Source organism: Danio rerio, chromosome 16, assembly GCF_049306965.1.
Source record: "Danio rerio strain Tuebingen ecotype United States chromosome 16, GRCz12tu, whole genome shotgun sequence".
Classification (NCBI taxonomy): domain Eukaryota; kingdom Metazoa; phylum Chordata; class Actinopteri; order Cypriniformes; family Danionidae; genus Danio; species Danio rerio.
Genome location: NC_133191.1, coordinates 21262984 through 21279984, shown reverse-complemented (window position 1 = coordinate 21279984; position 17001 = coordinate 21262984). Strand labels below are relative to the sequence as shown.

Genomic DNA, 17001 nt, shown 5'->3' with positions numbered 1-17001 from the left:
CTAAGTCAATCTTTCTCTTTTGTATGTTGTAGTGCTTTATAGTGCTTTATTTATACCATAGTATTCTGCTAGTGTTTGCTTTGACTTTTTTTTTGGAGATAATTATTGTGACTTGATTGCAACAGAGAATTACTGAAAAAAGCCTCTAGACTGATAGCATTTCCTGCTGTTCAGGCTTATAATCTTAAAATTTGAGCAAAATTACCTGTTTTGTCATCACTTTGGATATTACACTAGAGAATCATTCAAATACTAGCTCTAAAGTGTTTTAAAGTAACAGTTTCTGCTGTTCTGACTTTTAACAGCAGATGTGAATGAATGGCGAAAGAAGGTAGTCCCTCATAAAAAAATTATTTTTAGACTCTCCGTGTATGATTTTCTCTTTTATACACATGATTATGCCATCAAACTGTTGTATAAACGCAATATCACATTCATAGCAGTGTGATATAGCTGTATGTCGTCACTGGTGGGACACTTATAGCACTTACCCTGCTGCCTCGAGACAATGCACATCTGATCATTTCTGTAAGTTGATTCTAGATTACTGATTCGGGGGGCATATTAGCTGAAGGCCGGTTCACCCTGCTTCAACTGAACTCTTGGAATTTCTAATTTACTAATGATCTGAGTGATCTGTTAGGTTTGTATTCAGTGAGCATATCTGTAATGTATTGAGGTCCTAGGCCATTTAGTGATTTATAGACAAGTAATAATACTTCAGATCCTATTCTGAATGTATCTGGGAGCCAGCGCAAAAACTTGAAGTCAGGTGTGATATGCTCAAATTTTTTGGTTCTGGTCAGAATTCTGGCCGCAGCGTTCTGGGAGAGTTGTCTGACTGTCTTTTTGGGTAGGCCAGTGAGGAGGCCGTTACAGTAATCCACCCTGCTGCTGATAAAAGCATGAACAAGTTTCTCTAAGTCCTCACTGGAAACAAAGCATCTAGTTGTTGCAAGGTTTTACTGCTTTAATATGACTAATGAAATTCTGAACTGACTTCAGAATCCCACCAAGATTATTTAACTTATTTTTTGTTGTTTGACATTTATAGCCAAAGTATGCATTCACCTTAAGAAACTTCTCTCTGTTCCCAAATGCAATATCTTCAGTTTTCTCTTTGTTTAACTAAAAAAAAAAAAAAAAAAAAAAAAGTTTTATTATTAATTTCATCAATGCATTGGCATTGGGGCTGTAATTTTTAGGCAGTAAGAAAACGCATAATCAGCATAGCTGTGATACGAGATTTTTATTTATTTATTTTTCTCATTATTTGGCTCAGGTTGAACAGGAGACATGCCAGAATTGAACCTTGTGGGACTACTCATGTCATGGGTGTCCACCTCAAGCTATGGTCACCTATACTGACATAGTAACCTTTCCCTTCAACTTAAGATCTAAACCATTTGAGGACTCTCCCAGACAGCCCAACATTTTTACCAGCACGTAAGCCAGCTCTTGGCACTAAACCAAACCGTTGGGTTTAGTAGCAGACAGATACAACTAGTCACAATTGATTCAAAAGATATGAATATTCCAAGTCTTTGCGAGTTATTTCTGAAAGGGATTGACTGACTTGGAATGCAACAAAACTTGCTTGTGCTGCTTTCAAATGGTTGTTTTTGTAATGGCTCTTTTTTTTCAGTGTCAGCTTTTGTAATGGCTCTTTTTTTCAGTGTTTTGTCAGTGGCTCTTTTTTTCAATACTACTGTAAGGGCGCACTCACACTTTGTACAGTTGCCTTGAACCGGGCCAAAGCACGCTTCTCCCCCCTCCCGTCTCCCCCGACAGCCCGCACTCACATTACATTCAGGCCTGGGCAGGCTTACGTCATTGATGATGCGCTGTTCAGTAGAAAAGTGCTCTCGCTCAGCACAGTGGAGATTTTTCTAGTCATATTGTTTTAATATTAATCAATTGGTATGCAGTGACACACAGTCAAATATTTCACCGAACAGATTCGCCACTTTTGACGTTCATAACCAATCATAAAATCCTCGTGCTGCAGGAGTGTGAGTAGGCCCTACATGTTTTTCGAGCACGCAGACTGAGATGGGTTTAGGATGCAGGCTGCAGCAGGTTAAAGGTCAAACAGACACTAAACTCTATCTAGCCACAGTTATTCTAAGGTAAATCAATACGCTCCAGCAGTCATGGTCTGATTGATCAGGGGGATTTCAGTGAACTGTCCCTTCCCTCCCAGCGACATGCACAGCAACATGTCTATTTATAGAGCTTTATCAATACAGCACTGAAAGGACAGACAGCAAAGCCTCTTCAGAAACAGACAACGCTCAGAGAATACCAATAGAAATGGGATGAGGAGAGATTTCTGATGTCACCACTGCTGCAACGTTCACCTAGGGGGGTGGGGATGGGGATGGGGGGGTCCATAATAGTGACCCAAAATATTCTTCACCATTGCTGAAAATGAAATATTCAAGGGGAATAAAATGTTCTTTCATCCTTTGAAATGTAAGGGGGTGAAATGTAGGCAAACTGAAAATGATGCAATATGTGTTTTCTCTGAGGAAGCCTGCAATACCTAGAAAACCTGTTACCCTTTCCATTCATTTTTGTGGTAGCTGATCAGAATGGCACATGCAGCCCTGTAAATGTCCTCCAGAAATGGGCTACTATGACATTTAATGAGATTTTCAACATATATATCTTTCTCGCTAACCAAATATTAGAACATGCATCAACTTTTGAATTACCAGTGATGTAGAAATAACCTTTTACCCTGAACAAAGATTTAGTTTTCCCCTGTATATTGAAGGGTAATAAAGGGATAGTTCACACAAATATGATCAAATACTCTGTCATCATTTTCTCATCTTCCATTTGCTCTTCCTCCACTTCCAAACTTCAAAGTTTCTTTCTTCTGTTGAACACAAAAAAAGATTTTATAAGTTTGTTCTTACATAGATGTCAAGGGTTGCTTTCTTAAACAGACAAAAGAAATTCATCAAAGTTTAGAGCTACTGCAGTGCGAGAAAATTGTCATTTTTGGCTGAATCATCTATTAAAGGTGTTAAAGGGCACCTTTTTTACCCCTTCTTCAAGATTTAAGACGAGTCATTTGTATCTCCAGAATGAGTTTGTAATGTTTCAGCTCACAACACCCTTCAGATTATTTCTTATACCACTTAGAACATTAACATTTTCTGCTGTTAACACTATGTAGCTGTTTTTAGTGCCTGTGTCTTTAAGGCTGGTTCTCCCTGCCCAACATTCTCACTAGCCTGTCAGAGCAATCTCCACCTCGGCTGCGTCAGATAAACACAGTGACAGACAAGAAGAAAGCAAATCTCACGTAACTTTTGTGCGAAATACTACAGCAGAACTTTCCCAATGAGTATTTGATGTATTAGTTGTGGAGTCGCACAATGTCGTTACAAAGTTCATGCACGCACAAACACAGAAGTGGACACACACACAGTGAGCACGTTTAACTTAGCACTGTTTTTGCATGGCAAATGTGACAGGATACACGTTAATATCCACTGCTGTATGGATATTCGTTATGTTAATGTACAAAATAAACCTGATATAACGTCCACAAACTGAGATTGAAGCATCTTCTTTTATAATTGTACTGACATGCGGCTGTGGTGATAAAGAAAGTAAAATAATTTTTAAATGGTTACAAACATGCTTTGTTTTAAAAACGTTTTAAACTTGTGAAACTCACTCTTGATCACATTTGATGATGATTGATGATCACAGCGAGCAGAACAGATCTTTTAATCCCAGTTGCTTTGTGCACGTCCTGTCTTGATATGATTATGTGCGTTACTATAGAGACATGTTAATACGTGGCTGTCAATCAATTCGGTGGGTGGGGAAACCGCACTCCTACGTCATGTTACGGTCAGCCTCAAAATAGAGGGAATAATGGCTTTGGTAAGTTCAGAAAATTTACAGAAAAGGGTTTGATGAGCTAATTTATTACTCTGTAAAATATTCCTTGAATCAGTGGATGGGTGTCATGAATATTAATAATCTTACACACACACAATGGGCTCTATTTAGACGATCCATGCGCAAAGTGTAAAGCGAAGGGCGCAAACGCATTAAGGGCGTGTGCCCTTGGAGCTGCCCCGTGGAGCATGGGTTTAGCTTATTTTCTTAATGAGTTATACGTGTGTTTTGAGAATAAACCAATCAGAGTCTCATCTCTATTTCCATTAAGTGTCAGTTGTGTCGCTCCATAGCGCATTTGCTATTTACATGACAGACTTTGTAAGTGGAAAAACTGAGCGTTTCATTAGCAAGAAAACAGTTAAACAGAGCATCTGCAGCGCGAGAATGAGAGATAAGGCCTCCTCATTATTTACTTTCACTTTCGCTCTTGTGGATAGGGAAACCTTGTATGCACAGACATCCATGAGCCTATAAATAATTAATTTAGTTTGTTAAGCGCAAAGATATGTTTCAAAACTATTTCTAAATTCAGTTTTAATTTCCAGCAAACGAATAAATGAACAATACTAACTAACTATATATATATATATCCTTAATATTTTCCTTCTTTTTCATATGTAAAGATATTTGCATATTGCTCTACAGGTGCGTATAAGTTTGCATGCTTTTGATGACATGGCTGCTCGTCAGGTCTGGATGAATGTCCTAAAGTAGGCATACATGCAAATGCAGAGGGCATAGTCCGAGTCTTATCACAGTTTATTTTGTCTTCTGCTTGGCCTATTGTCAACAAGGGTTTTACACTTGTGGGATTTACAAGGAAACAAGGAAAAAGGGGTGTCTGAGGCTCACAGTATGCATATTTCCATATACTGATCTTTTATTATGCTACTATGCCTTGGTATACTCAAATTTTCATTATAGGGCACCAAAAAGTTGGAAAGTTGGAAAGGACAGTTGTGTACTGTGTACTGTTATTTTACTGTAAGAAACAATCTGTAATAACAGACTGATCAATAATAATAATAACCATGTTTAAAAAGTTTCTTACACTTGTGTGGTGTTGTTACCAGGACTGGGGTGGAGTGACAGGAGACCACAGGAGGTAGGATCCAATATGCAGTTTATTCAAAAGTCAGGCAAGCAATGGTCATCAGGTGCAAACAGGTATATAAAGGCAGTCCAGAATCGTAAACGTTTAAACAGGCAAATGGTCAAAAGGCAGGCGGCTAGACAGGATAACTGGGATACGAGGCTAGGGTCCAAACACAGAGAAACAAGACAGGGAAATGCGTTGTAATGTACACAGGGAAACAAGACTCGGCAAACTGGTAGCGTGAGAGAGAGGCTTATGAATGAATGAAATCAGTCTGTGAACAAGGCTCAGCTGGTGCTTGCAATCAGGATACATGAGTGAGCAGACGTGCGTGTTTGGGAGCAGTGCATGTATGAATGTGTAGTCCTGGGGAATGCGGAAATGTAGTCCTGAGTTCGTGTGAGAACCAGCGATCCTCTGGGGAGCGATCGCTGGTTGTGACAGGTGTTAAATTACTGAAATTAGCAATATAATTTGCACAGTTTTGTCTTTAAGGTAAAATGTTTCTGAACAAGCAATCTCAAATTGTTCCTTTTGTGTGATTGTACCTTGTTTTGTTTGTAAACAAACCTATGATGAACTATTATTTCACTATCACTATCCCGCCTTCTGAAATGATTCCTCACAGCAAACGTAAACAATCTATTGCAGCAATTTTGAACATGGCAAGTCTCAATAATAAAACCAGGTATAAAAACACTGTTTTGACATTTACCCGTACTCATTTGAATTGTAGCATGGATTGCGCCATCAAATTCTGAGTTCCTATTGGTTCTTGAATTGACACTCACGGCAGCTGTTGTCAGACTGCAGGAAAGTGTCTGAAATCTTCTGACACTGCCAGAACTTCATCGGAGGAAATATCTCTTCACAACGCGTTGTCAGTGAACTTGTCAAAAGATCAAAAGATCACATATTTTACCCTATGATTTCAAAAATCTTTTAGGATTTTCCAAATTTGTCTCAGATGAAAATCTCACAGTATGAACAGGGCTTTAATCATTTGGTTTTTGTGTAGACCAATGGCACATTCAAACCATTAAAGCAAGTTTCTAGACTGAATGTCATGTTTCTTGAAAGTGGTGCTCAAGTTATAAAATGAGGTTTGAGATACATTTTCTCTTTTTAGGGGGGTTTCAAAAATATGCCCAATCATTAGCAACATGTAAACGTATTACACAATGGATCCTAGTAAAGTTGCTTACAAATGTCCAGTGTAGATATTGAAAACATTAGAAGACATTTTTTCTTCGAAGTGTCATAGTAACAATATAGCATATAAACAAGATGATGTTGTTCATGTTTTTTTTTTTTTTTTTTTTTTTTTTTCTGTCGTGTGGGTCTTAACACCCCAGTATATTGATGGGGATTCTATACTGCTCTGTGAGTGCCTTCTTTAGGATGAGATGTTAAACCAAGGACTTGACTCTGTGGTCGCATCCCAGGATGCCATCCAAAAAGAGTAGGGGTTTAACCCCATCATGCCTCTTAACCATCCCCATATCAAAATTGGCTCTGTTTCCTCTTCCTCAATCAGCTGGCGTATGGTGTGCCGTCTGGTTCAATATGGCTGCCGATGGGTCATCCAGGTGGATGCTAGTGGTGGATGAGGAGATTCCCCCAATGTGTAAAGCGCTTTGAGTGTCTAAAAAAGTGCTACAGTATATAAATGAAAGGAGTAATAATAATATTATTATTACTATTATCAGCCACTTTAAACATAATAAATAGTTTAAACATCAACATTATACTGTGCTTATAGGTAAAAAACAAAAACAAAATAAAAAGTCAACATTTAAAATGTGCTTTTAAAGGTTTATTAAAATGGCAGGCTACTGTTCTTAAAGTAAAAGGAAAATTGCTGTACTTAAATGTAAAGTATTAACAAACAGTAGCCTATTCATCAAAACCTGGAAATGTAGCTTGAAACTCATAAATATAGGCTATATGTCATCATATTCACATATGTTCACATTTGTATGTCTTTAAAATCTAATCAAAAAATTGTATTTTGTCAGTAAAAGTGTGTGAAAAAGTGAAGGCTTGACCCATTCATAGGTGATTTATCCATTCATACATGTGGAATTTCCATGATTTGAGATCTCATAAAAGTGGACCATGGAGTTTGTGTTAACTGCATACAGAGACTAACTTTAATTAGGCTATATTCTAGCTCCAAGCTTTAAGCATGGCACAGTTACTTGAGTCTATGTTCTGTGTCCAGTGACATTTGAATCCCATCTAGATAAATTAGTCTACAGTAAATATGAGGTTATAAATTAATTGATAGCCATGCTGCTTTACAAAACAATTAATTTTATATATCGAAAACACATTATTTTACACTACTACGAACACACTTTTAACACATTTGTGATAATCATTTTTTTTAATGATGCAGCATGGGGAGATTCCTGAGTTTGAATAACTGAAATGCACAACAACAGTACTGGTCTGCAAAAGGTGCTTCTCTAGCGTGTATCTGCTCCGCAAGTGCTGCAGCCGTGTGCCTCTGTGCCAAATCGGGTTGATTTTTAGCATCTGTTGACACGTTGAACTAAAGTAAACATTCTAAGCACACCAATGTGATCATGTGCTTCAGGGAATAGCTGGTGCTGACCATATATATATTATAGTACAATGACTTCTTTCTTGTTGAAAAAAAAAAACAGAAATGTCTTTCTCCTTATTAAGAGAAACTTTAATGCTGCTTCTGAAAAACCTATTCTTATTTTGAATAAATAACTTGTGTGAGTAATGTAGGTAAAATACTGTTTGTCTAAAATAGTGTACCACAAACCACATATATATGTCAGATTTCTAAATTAGCTCGAGTTGAGTCACACCTTCCACTGATAGTTTCCATTAAAACTGTTTTATTCGTGTTGTTCCAAACCTTTTGACCTCTTTTTGATGTGCAACATAGTAGGTATTTTGGGTCAGTGGTGTACAAACAGTTTTTGACCTTATTGGCCTTTATTGTATGTCAATTATACTTTAAAATATCTTGAAACATTCTTTAAAATAGTGTTTTTTATATATTTTAGATGCTACAGACCCCCACAATAGAGCCCTGCACGGGCCTTAAATATAAGCTCTAGCTCGAAACTGGCTCGAGATGCACAGCCTGCAGCCCTGCCCTTGTCCAACAGCTCATCAAAATTTTTGGCCCGAATCTGACCCGAAGCCCTTTTTTTTCCTCTGTCAAACAGCTTATACTGTTACAGCCATTAAAATAGATCAGATTTGTACTTAATTGAAAGCTGATGTTTTTTTTTTTCATTTAGTTTTTTTTTATTAGAATATTTTAGAGAAATGTTTTGATTTTTATTTTTTTTTTTAAATGTAGGTTTTAGTTTTTATGTTAAGTGGCATCGATACCAAGAGTGCTCTACAGTAAGTTCACTCAATTTAAGTTGTGCATAGTGCATAACCAGTTGGCTCATCATTTAAAGTTGTCCTTATTTGAAAAGATGACCAGAATTGTGCCTTTCCTCTAGTCTTTTTCACAGTTTTAAGTTCAACATTGGCAAATATGTTCTCCATTGCACTCCATTGCAATTTTTCTAAAGCAGGCCTGGATATGTGTGCTAGCTTTGACGTAAAAGCCCTATAAAAAATTCAGGCCCCGACTAATTCGGGATCAAATGCAGGGCTCTACCCCTAAAAAGATCCTCTTTGTCTAAGGGACCCTTCTTGCTAAAATGTAAACGGCATCTATAATATTTGTGTATAACGACCCAAATTATACTGTGAAATATTAATAGTATAAATGAGTTAAATATTATTTGGAATATATCGAGTTTGTATTAAGTATTTTTTACTTACTATAATACAGATTTTTTTTAATAAAATGGTTTAACAAATGTATTTAAACCTCAAAAATATTTATTTAAATACAATTTCCTATATTTGGTTTGAATCATCAAAAAAGTGTATTTATCTTTAATTTTGTATCTAGTTTCTTTTAATAGCATATTTATTTATTTATTTATTCACTTATTTGTTTTATACTAAAGTGTACTTAAAATGGATAGACCAAAAAGTTTCCACAACAATTGTTTTTATGTTAATTTAACTTATTACAATATGTTAACTATATTTAAAATGATTTTTTTTTAAATCATTTGAGTTTCAAATCAAGTTTATTATAATGGAATATGAAATGGCTTGTATAGTTAACTTGATTTAACAAATAAAATTTTAGACAACAGACATACGTATAATTTATATTGATTATATTTCATTCCATCACATTTTTCATGTATTATTCATTTTCTTTTTGGCTTAGTCCCTTTATTAATCAGGGGGCGCTACCGTGGAATGAACTGCCAACTTATCCAGCATACATTTTACATGGAAAGGATATATAATATGTTGGGTTGCCCTTCCAGATGCAACCCAACACTTTGAAACACCTATTTACTCTTGCATTCAAACACATACAATACGGACAATTTAGCTTATTCAATTTACCTGTACCGCATGTCTTTAGACTGTGGGGGAAACCGGAGCACCCGGAGGAAACCCACGCGAACACAGGGAGAATATGTATACAGAAATGCCAACTCACCCAGCTGGGGATCGGACCAACAACCTTCTTGCTGTGAGGAGATTGTGCTACTCACTACACCACTGTGAATCCCTTTCATTTATTTATTTAAATGAATTAAATGTATATTGCATTGTAAATAAAGTTATTGTTGTAAACAAAATAAAATGAAAATTTAAAAAAAAATAACCCAATAAATACATTTAAAAAATCAGACATGTTTATAGTATTTATCGGACATGATAACAAAGTTTTAATATTCAAAAACCAAGTATGCAATATTTGGTAGAAAATCTTCAGTCAAAACAATTGAAAAACATCTCGGTTACTAAAGTAACCCCAATTCCCTGAAGAGGGAACGGAGACATGTGTCTCAATAACATAAGGTTGTCTACACTGTAAAACTCAACAGTCAACTTGATCAAATGAAATGAGTGAAGTAAACACAAAATTTACTGGAAGTTAATTCTAATCATTTGAAAAGAGTTTTGAAGTCAGTGTTGAAGGTAATACGTTATTTAAATACCTTATTACTTCAACTTAAATGGAATACATATACTCATAGTACTCAAATAGATTCGTTTTTTTTTTTTTTATCAAATGTTTTGCAGCAATCGGTTTCCTCAAACTGTTTGAGTTGCCCTAACTTTTTAGGATTTACAGTGTAGTGATCTCCCTAAAGTGTCTTATCTAGATACACGTCAGAGTTCCCGCTGAAGGAGAATGTCTCAGTTACGTGACCCATGTTCGCTGAAGCGGTAATGGAGATGTGTTTCTAGATAAAACACTAAGGGGAGATCACTAGACGACCATGGTGTCTTATCTAACACGTCAGAGTTCCCACAGAAGGGGAACAACATTTGTAATTTTGATCATTTGTTGCCAGGGGTCCTAAAGTGCTAAAGTGTAAACCTCTACATTTAAACATAAAGCTTTTGTGTTTCCATTCAATTCAATTCAATTCAATTTCTATTGCGCGCCTACAATGTAGGTTGTGTCAAAGCAGCTTCTCATAGAATATTATAGTGATTTGAAACAGTGTCAGTTGAGTTTTCAGAGTTTAAGTTCAGTTCAGTTTGGTTTTATATTCACTGCTGACAATCCAAACACTGAAGAGCAAATCCATGGATTTGCAGCTCTACAGTTCCCTAACCATGCAAGCCAATGGCGACAGCGGCGGGGGAAAAACATCATTTGGCAAAAGTGAAGGATAAAAACCTCAATGAAAACCAGGCTCAGTTGGGCATGACTATTTCTCCTATGGCCAAGCGTCTTGTGTAGAGCTGCAGTCTAGGCACCGTAGGCTAGAGAACACTAGATGTTAGCAAAGACTCATCTGTCCCTGGAGCGTCACAGGAATAAGTCTCATGCTCTTCACTCCTCCATGACCACTACAGCAGCTGCTCAGGATACGCCTGGTTCAGGATTATGGAAACCTTGGCATCATCTCGTTGCAGGTTTTGGATCGCATCAGTGGCACTGCATAGTCACTGGGGGTCTCGATATGAGTATCACCAGGTGGAAATAGAGAATAAAGAGAATAATTAGCGTAGCTGCAGTTCATAGTGTACTGTATTTAAACGAGATGCAAAAACCTGCGTGGAGCACATTCATGTATCATACTGTTATGTGATGCACTGAGTGTATACTTTACTGAAAAGATAGGTCTTTAATCTAGTTTTGAACTGTGAGTGTGTGTTTGAGTCTCGGACATTAACAGGAAGGCTATTCCAGAGTTTAGAAGCCATAAATGAGAAGGCTCAACCTCCTTCACTCGACTTTGCTACTCTAGGTACTACCAGAAGCCTTGAGTTTTGAGATCTTAAAGAGCAGCCTGGATTGTTGCAAGGCAGAACGTTATTTAGATAAACAGGAGCTACATTATTTAAACCGTTATAGGTAAGAAGCAATATTTTAAAATCCATTCTGAACTTAACAGTCAGCCAGTGTAAGGAAGATATAATTGGGGTGATTTAATCATATTTTCTAGACCTGGTAAGAACTCTGGCAGCTGCATTTTGTACTAGCTGTACTACTTTCTTTAAAAAAATAAAGTCAGATAGATTTTTAATAACCTAGTGACATAAAACTATTTTGGTGAACTATAGAAGTAGGTCCATTTTCTTGCCTTATTAGTCACTTCCACAAATATATCAAGTATACAAATGCTGCACTTTCTGCACATTATCTGCTCCAGGCTGCAAAGTGCTCTCACCCTCAGCCTAAATGTCCTGCAGGAAATACCAGCGGAGGCTAGACTGGCTAACTTAATAAAAGCACAGCGCCTAAATCATCAGACAGAGAGGAAGCATGCTCCCTAGAATACAGCCAGATGGAGATACTAATTGGGTTTGGACCTCCAGTCAACAGCTCGAAGCTTTTGGGCTTTTTTACATGTCCTATCGAGTGACTGTTTCAAGATGGGACAAGAAGTGACATATTTACACAGAGGGTGAAGGACGAAAAGGCATTGAGCAGAGCAGGGAAAATTTCAGGTATGGCTGAAGGAGGAGGGAAAGAGAGCTGATGCAAGTGTGAGAGCGTCAAGCTGAAATGTTGCCAGTCTATCTGTGAGGTGCGTTGCCCCAGATGAGCCGGGGCCCTTGGGAGGACAGAGATTTCTGCTGTGTTTCCAGGTATACCTCCAGCAGTGGCTCCCCTGCCACAGGCAACTTGAAACCAGCACGTCCTGCTGTTGACGCCACAAACAATTATGATGAAACTCTGAGGGGAGCAAATACGTAGCCATGCATGAACACCGTATATAGGTAAACAAACATATTTGAATGTGGAATAAATCAACCTGTTAGGAACTTACAAACGCACACACTTTTTCCTGAGGTTGTTAGGTTACCGCAGACTAAAAATAAAACTCGATCTTCGCATTAGTTGACCTGTCCTCCCATGTCAGACAAGTTATACAATATTTCTTTGCAGTTCATAGCTGTTTTGTGTTTGGCGAATTGATGGCTAATCTGTGTGAATGTAGGCGAATATGTACATATGATCTGTTTTTGGTTTAGTGAACGATATATTTAGTAGTGGAGATAGGGTTGTCTTGTCCAAAGAAGCAGCAGGTTAAAGTCTAGAAAGTAACAAAAAGGTATATTCATTCATTCATTCATTGATTTTCTTGTCAGCTTAGACCCTTTATTAATCCGGGGTCGCCCCAGCGGAATGAACCGCCAACTTATCCAGCACGTTTTTACGCAGCAGATGCCCTTCCAGCCGCAACCCATGTCTTGGAAAAAAAAGGTATATATCAAAAGAAACCAAATAATTTATAGATGAAGAGACAATTGCCTTAACTTACATAAAAAATTATATTCATAAAGGGATAATCCTATACTAAATCACATTTTAGTTGTTGTGTAATGTAGCTGTTTGAACATAAACAACAACACTGAATGTAATACGCTCAAAGTTTAATGCAAAAGAAGATATTGGCTTTTACAGGGTCAGCTTAGCAAAGCCTACAGCGAACAAAGTTTAGGAGCTACAAAAAAAAATGTCTGGGCTAGTAACATCACAAATGGTTTAGGTTACATGCTTTCACCACCTGAATACAACCTTAGCATCAAAGAGGCGTGGCCAGAGGCGCTGTAATGTTGTAGCAGAGAAAGCTAAAACGTCGTCCAAACGCTATAGGGTATATGCAGAGCTAGTGCTTCGTCCCATACTGATAAAGTTCCGGTAAACGATTAGTGTGACTTTTTTCCATTTTATACAGTTCCTTTTACAGCATCGATGTTGTAATGTTTTTAAAATAAAATCAGTTAAATAGACATTGACCTTCATTTAGTTGCTCAAGCGTAAAACGAGACAAAAAGTCATTTACTCTCACACACCCGTCAAGATCGGCAGGCTAGCACAGAAACTCCATTAAATAGATTACTGATTTTAAAATAAAACAGACTTTTAACGCACCGATTATGTAATGGCATACAGTTTATCGAAAGGGCTTAATCCAGGTTACTGACAAATTAAAAGTCCTTTCGCATGCTTTCGCATATACCCTATTTCCACAGAGCTTGTTCTGTTCCTGTATTTAGGCTTCCAAAGGACGCAACAGAAAGAGTGAAGTGATTTACAATTTAATTTTAATTATTTTTGTGAGAATTATAAAAATATATATTTAGCATTTGACAAAGGAGAACTTCCAGAATCTCTTTCAGTTCAGTGCTGGATTTGACTAAAAACTCCAAAAACTCAAAGAAAAAGCAGCTCCAACCATAATAGACAAAGCTGTGGATTGTAAGCCACATCCTGTAAGTGTTTTTATCTGTTAAATTTGTTCTTATTACATGCACAATTTCTAGTGTTAACGGTATGCTGTAGCAGATTGTAAACAAGGAGGGAAACAATAGGAAATGCTGTTTGGCACCATTAACAATTTAGCTTCAAATACATATTTATCTGTCAAACAACTGTGAACAACCACAATCTTCAGTAGCGCTGCAGTGTGTCACTATGGGGCTCCTTCCCCTGCGTTTTACATTTCAAATAACGATCTTGCTAAAGAAATATGATTATTTCATATTACTTAAACATGCTTATTCCGAATCTTTGTAAAAGGCAGATGTTATTTTAGAGAGCAGGCATGAGGTTTGGTTGCGTTCTCTGTGTCATTTTCTGTCTCCTTCAGGCACAAACTGATATGGCAAACAGCTACTCTGAATGACTGTTTGCACAGTGCTAAAGCGCGTGCTTGTATGGTTTGACGCTTTTCCTGGTAACATGGAACTGATCCACGAATCACAGCACATTATGTTAGCTGTCACCGACTCTGTCCCAGTCATTCCCCTCTCTGGCCAGCAGAGGTCATCATCACCGGACTTCTAGGCATTACATCATCCACTTAAACTGATAAGCACACACACCTGTTCTTATCCCGTTAACGACCCACACTCACCTTTATAAGCCACACTTTCACTCCAGTTCAGTGCGAAGTCTTGTTCTGCCACAGCTAACACTACTGAGCGGTTTCCTGATCCTTTCCCATTGACAACTTTGGACTGTATCTCGACTCTGTCTTTCCTGCCGCCTGTCCTGTACTCCAGCCTGCATCCTGACTTTGATCCTCGTCGCCTGCCTTTTACCCATGCCTGATTACTCACCTTGTGTTTGCCAGCCGCCAGCCCATCGACTAACTACAACTGTGTTTTATGTGAGTTCGCACACGCTTAACATCTTTGTGCTATGTTATTAAACTCTGTTTAATAAAAATACTGCAAACGGATCCCTCTGTGTCAGACCCTCCGTTACATTAGCTAGCAAATCAGAGCCTCTTGAGGACGGGCATGCGGAGGAACTAGAAAATATGACCGTCGTTTTCATGTTAGCTAAGTACCTGTATATAATCAAAGTAAGATATATAAAAAAAAAAAATACTTTTTTTTTCTTCTTTTTTTTAACAAATGAAACATGAACACACATTGCTTTGCATTTTTTAAACACTACCAAGCCTATGAAAATACACCCTGGACCACCCCTTTAATGCAATTACAGAAATTATTTAGAGATGCAATTGCATGCAGATCATTTAAAATATAAAAGTACAATGTAGAAACATATGTGCATATTGCATTGTATCAAATGATTAATTTAAATACAAGTAGATAGTAATTAAGGACACTTTGTGTAAAGTGGGACCCCACTGTCAGCAGCTAACTAATGAACGGGGGTATTCCAGAAAGCTGGGTTAACTTACCATCTGCTAAACCCTGAACTCTCGGTTGATTTACCCAAAACCTGCTTACCGCGAGTATGTTGAATCCAAAGCGGGTGATAAGAGTTAGTTAAGACAACCTCCTGAAGATAACCGCGGGTTAATGAGCGTGCACGGCACATACCTAAAGGCATTTTCAGTAGATTGCCGAATTGCCGAGTCACCATAGAAAGTCACGGTGAGGAAAAAAAGGGCAACACACTTTAAAGAGGCGAAATTGGAGGTTTTAATCACAGAGATTACACATCTGCTTCAACGAAGGAAAGAAATATAGAATAAGAAAAGAATAAATAATAAGAAAGTTTGTTAGTTCATTAAATTACACATGCCACCCTCCATTTTATTGTAATGATAAATAAACTACTCTTTTACATCCTTTTTGAGTATGTTGTGTAACCATTCATGCATTTATTTTTCTTGCCATTAATTTCTTAGGCCACAAAATGTGTATTGACTAATAAGGCTAATAAACACAGAAACATTCTCCTAAAAGGTAATATTTAATTACTGGAGTTCTGTATTTAACACTCTAGAATATTCTTTCTGTCATGCAGCTAATAGAAAGTGGCCTGTCTAACTGCTGTGTCCTATTATAAAGGCTTATCAGTGGTTGAGTTTTTGACTTAAACTACACAATCTGTCACTGTTGTAAGTTATTGTTGTCAGGTAGCTTTAGGTTCTTTTTATGCTTTTTATTTTGCATACAGACGAAGTTCCTTCTGCCTCAACTAACAAGCAGTGTAAGAATTAAATTCTAAATAGCTGTATGAGGTCCATCTTCAAAGATAAATAGTCACATGAGCATCACCTTAAGGTGAGAAATGTATATGAATAATGTTACACGTTGAAAAGTGCGTGTATTAAGCAGTGTAAAAAATCATTAATTTTATTTCAGGATATTAAGAAATGAACAGACCAAACTGTTTGATTAAACATAGTTTTTTGAGAAATTATATTTCTTTGCACTCTTCCATCTCTTTTGTCTGCTTGAGATTTCCTCTGGGTCAGGTTGCAGGTGTCATCGTATAAGGCAGAAAAGGGTGTCTTTTGTTCTCCAGCAAGTAACAATGTAGTGCCCAGGAATGATTCTGTTTTATAATACAAATATAATAAAAATAAACATTGTGTAAAGCAACATTTGCTTTATTGTTTTTTTTTTTATTTTTTTTTACTATATTTGTATTATACACTTGAATCATTACTTCCTGAAAATCAGCTATTTAGCCTCAACATACAGTGATATAAATATGTATATATATATATATATATATATATATATATATATATATATATATATATATATATATATATATATATATATACTATATTTTAATTATTTTTCATATGTAAAGGTATTTGCTTATTGCTCTATATCTTGTGTGTCTTAAGCAGTGTGTAAGTGAGGCGCAACTTCGCTGGAGTTTAGACCGGGTTTATTTTGGTCTATTGAAAAATCTATTATGTTTCTCAAAATAGCAACGCGCCAGCAGTGCGCCTCAGAACACCTTCCTTTTTAGACCAGAACGCCTATGGGCGGACAAATGAGCGCAAATGCATTTGCTATTTAAACCAGGCAGCGCAAAACCTCAAAACGACTCTTGCGCCAAGCTTAATCTAGCAAACAACTATTGCGTCGTGCCTTGCGCCACATTGTGCCGGGTGTATGATAGGGCCCGGAGAGTCTAAAGAGTCTCGCTT

At 37.1% G+C, this 17001-nt stretch overlaps 1 protein-coding gene across 10 annotated transcripts in view; it reads left to right on the top strand.

The window, feature by feature from the left end:
* Positions 1–17001, top strand: part of hdac9b (histone deacetylase 9b) — a 160131-nt gene that overhangs the window by 74010 nt on the left and 69120 nt on the right. For 2 of the 10 annotated variants that reach the window (XM_073924741.1, XM_073924738.1), the window contains exon 1: positions 14520–14742. The exons of the other annotated variants lie outside the window; for them this stretch is intronic. The gene's annotated coding sequence lies outside the window, so the exon portion shown is untranslated. Of the gene's footprint in view, positions 1–14519; positions 14743–17001 lie in introns of those variants that run through there. 10 annotated transcript variants of the gene reach the window in all.